We start from the raw sequence: 4,371 nt of genomic DNA, 5'->3' as shown, positions 1-4,371 counted from the left end.
TGAGAAACATTGTGCTGGGATTTCTGCCTCTGTCCTTATCAAAGTGGTCCCAGTGTAGGGGTGAGTCAGGAATGTCCTTGGCTAGATCTGGCCCCACATTAACAAAGAAGTTGTTGAATCTTTCTGCTATGATTTCCATATTGTCTTCTTTCATATTATTATCCTTAAAGTAGGGAGGGTAGCTGGGTTTTGAGTTTTTGTTCTTGATCACATCATTTAGAATATCCCATAGTTTTTTGGTATAGTTCCTGTTTTCTGCTAGTAGATTACTGTAATATTCTTTTTTGTGATTATTTAGGATATTATTTAGTTTGTTTCTGTATCGTTTGTATCTCATTTCTGCCTGGTCCGTCCTTAATGTTATGTATTGTCTGTACAGGGTGTTTTTCTTCTTGCAGGCATTTATCAATGTTTTTGTCAGCCAAGGTTTCATGTCTTTGCTCTGTTTAGTTTTTCTTTTTTCTACCGGACAGTGCTTGTCATACAATGTTTTAAATATATGCAAAAAGGCATCATATGCATCATTCACATCTGTTGTATTGTAAACACTGCTCCAGTTTTGCCTTATTAATTCATTTTTTAGTGTATTCAATCCTTTGTCATTCCTAACCCTTCTATACGTACAGTTGGTCTGTATTCTTCTCACAGTGTGTTTCCAGTCATAGATAGCAAAGATTGGTAGGTGGTCACTTATGTCATTTATCAGTAGTCCGCTTGTTATGTCGTTCCCCATAATATTAGTGAAAATGTTATCGATTAAAGTGGCACTGTGGGTAGTGATTCTACTTGGTCGTGTAATGAGAGGTTGTAGGCCCATCGAATACATCGTATTGGTAAACTCATCTATCATCGTATTATTTTTTGGGTTAAGTAGGTCAATATTTACATCACCACAGATGAATACCCTCTTTTGGCTAGTTTCTGAGAATATCCCACCCACACATTCATTGAAATCATCTATCTTGGAGTCTGGTGCTTTGTAAACACAACTTATCAATATATTTCTACCTTTTGCAATACAGATTTCAATTGTCACACATTCCATTAAATATTCAACAGCTATAGACATATTTTGTACCGTCTCGAACTTGATGTTATTGTCAATGAAAAGGGCCACTCCACCTCCACCTTTGTTTCTTCTGTTCACACAAACAAGCTTATATCCTTCCAGGCAAAAATCTGCGCCTTTGTCTTCATTAATCCATGTTTCCGACACCGCAATGATGTTGAAAGGATTTTTGAAGTGGTGTAGGTATTCCTTGATGTGGTCAAAGTTGGTATATAGACTCCGGCTATTAAAGTGAATGAGAGACAGTTTCCCCTCCATCTCAATGCTCCCATTGTATTTCTCATCCGTGTAGTATTGGCATTTCTCAGTCATGTTACAGTAGAAGTGATTTTCCGGGTCAATTCCTTCATTCGGGTCTGTTAAGGTGTGTTTCACATGTTGATGTGTTATCAGCTCCACATTTTCATGTGTGGCAATCCTCTCTGTTATATTCATTGTCTTTTTGTACTGTGTAAGAACCCTTAACCTTTGTTGCTCTGTAGTTATGGAGAGATCGTCAGCCATACCTTAATTGTTGAATTTGTCCAGTTCTTCCTCACTCCTGATTTGCATTATTTTGACGTCTTCTGGTGAAGATCCATTCATTTTGATGTAGATTCTGCAGTTCGCCGTCCAGGTGTGTTGGATCTTGCCTCCTTTCTTCAGTTGTCGAGCTTTTCTGGCGATGCTCGCATTCTTTCTGGTGAGATTCTCGTTGATGTAGACGTCCGAGCCTTTGAGCTTCCTGCCCTGCTTCAGCAGTGCTGTCTTGTATTTTCTGTTGGTGAATCTCAGCACGACAGCTCGTGTTCCAGAGTCCTTCCTCCGGGGTAAGAGGTGACATACTTCCACGTTGTTGAAATCCACATCGATATCTTTGCCAGCCAGGAACTCAGACACCTGTTTCTCCACAGATTTGATATCTGATTCATCAGGCTCCAACGAGTTGGTCGCCGTCGCAGCTGCCTTTGCGTAGGTCTGATGCTTAATCTTGAGGCCCGTCACAATCACCTCGTTGAGTCTCCCTTGCTGTTCCAGGTCCTCCACTCTGTTCCCCAGCTCCTTTAGCAGCTGGTCTTTTTTTGCATTCTCTTCTTGGAGCTGTTTGATTTCAGCCGTCATCTTTTGGAGAGGTTCCATCTTCTTCATGATTTCGGTCATGCTTGTCTTAAGCATTTCCTTTATCTCCTCTCTCAATGCGTTCATAGCCTCCACCATTGTCTCAGATTCGGCTCCACTGGTTTTATTAGGTCTTCCCATTTCCTTTTCTTGTCTTTTTCTCCTTTTCTGCTTTTCTCACTTGCTTTGTAGTGCAAGTTGTCTCAAACTTGGCTCTGCTGCGCTCTGTTGCTGCTTGCAGCTCCACCAAGGACGAATGAGAGAGAGAGTTTAAAAGAGTATAAGAGGATAAGAGGTTTCTTATTGTTGTAATAAATTATTAATTTGTACGATCTCACTTGTCCTGGTTGATAATAACAGCTGAAGTCTGATTTGAGTAAATGACATTTTGTACTACGTGGACACAGTAAGAGATTTGTTTTGCTGTCAGCACCATCTAGCTGTGATCAGATGAATTACAGCTGGATCAGGCTCACCACAGAGAAAGTCTGCACCTATACTTTCCATGTCTCTATATCTATTAATTAGTTGCAAATGGTGAAACAAAGACTAGATTTCCTTCTCAGATTCATTTAGAGATAGAAAACAATCAAATATTTATACACACACATACAAAACAATAAAAACTGTTTGGAGAATATTTGTGAAAATATAAAAAAAATTTCCTGTCTTTCTCTTTTTCATATAAGATCTAAGATATTGTTTCTTTTAAGGTGACTTCTCCCATTCAAAAGACAGTTTGTTAAATGGGGCATTCAGGCTCATTCTGGTTGGTTAATTGTAAATAATGATATATTTGTCTTTATCTCTGTCATCATGACGCTCTTCAGAATCAAAATCAGCTTTATTGGCCAAATATATGTACACATTACAAGGGATTTGACTTGAAGATAGATAGCCTACCGATATTTGCTAAGACAACATATCTGAACAAAGATAAACACTGAACTATACGGTTAAAGGTGCAATATGTAAGAATTGGGCCACCTCACCAACAACTAGGGGGCAGCAGATCACCAGAGTAACAGCTAACTGTAGCTGCTGTTAACTTTGGTAGCTTAGTTAGCCGCACAGCTAGCGGTCAAACTGGAAGCTCGGGGTGGTATTGAAAAAAATGCTGCATCCAGATCTCTTCCCTCCGGACTTCAGACTGAGCCCTGGCGGACTTCAGTCCAACGTACCCCGACGCTTTACTTCTACGTATTTCTGTATCATGATGTGGTTAAATATTATATCTGTTTCAATAAAGTAACTGCTTAACACATTCGTAATAACGTCACACCTGTATCAGGATGAATTATGGATAACTACATCACTGAAGTCCGGAGAAGGCTGCAGAAAGTCCACTTGAGAGCCCTTGTGGACCGCGAGTCTGCAAGTGCGGTGACGTTCGGACGTTTGGATGCAGCTGACTGGACCAGGGCTAGCTGGTTAGCCGCTACTTTCAGTAGATATCTGCAACGCGACACATGGACGTCTTTAATAAAACACCAAATCTCTTACTTCTTCACATCCTGATGTTAATTCTTACATTTTAATCTCAAATTCTTACATTTTGCACCTTTAATAGGCTAGATGAGGACAAAATAATCCTATAAGTATGTTTAAAAACACACAAGTTGAGCTGTATCTGTGAATTTAACATAATAAATTAATAATGAATTATCAACAAGTCTTTATTTTATCATTCGTGATCAATAAATTCGTTTGTGTGTTGTGTATTTCGAGCAAAAGTCTTTTTTTTGCAGATTTAAAGACCCACTTTAAAGTTTGGCGTGGGCACTTTAAACACAGTCCCTAACTTCCTCTTTTTCCCTCGGTCGGTTTCAAGGCTGCCCCCAGTGAGCTGACACCGTCTCAGTCAAAGTGCAGCCTGGACTCATTTTAAAAAACACAAGAAACAAAAAAAAAAGTCATAATTAAACTCCAGAAAAGTGAAATTAATCCACTTTAGACGCACAAACTTGTGGTAAAATACACGTTTCATGCACTTTAATTCTCATTCCCACTCAAAATAAAACAATACAAAATAAAATACTGTTTTTTTTTCTTTGCAATGTCTCCACGACATTTAAAAAAAAAAAAAAAAGTAGTAATAAATAAGTAATCGAGTAAACCGCGTTACATTGAGGTGATGCTGTGTGAAGCAGCTTCACATCCTGCATTGTGGCTTTAAGAATGGGGCTTCCTTGAAACCGTCCAGG

The sequence above is a fragment of the Pagrus pagrus genome (genome assembly GCF_965226575.1).
Source record: "Pagrus pagrus genome assembly, chromosome: 9".
Taxonomy (NCBI): Eukaryota; Metazoa; Chordata; class Actinopteri; order Spariformes; family Sparidae; genus Pagrus; species Pagrus pagrus.
This window is presented reverse-complemented; position numbering follows the sequence as displayed.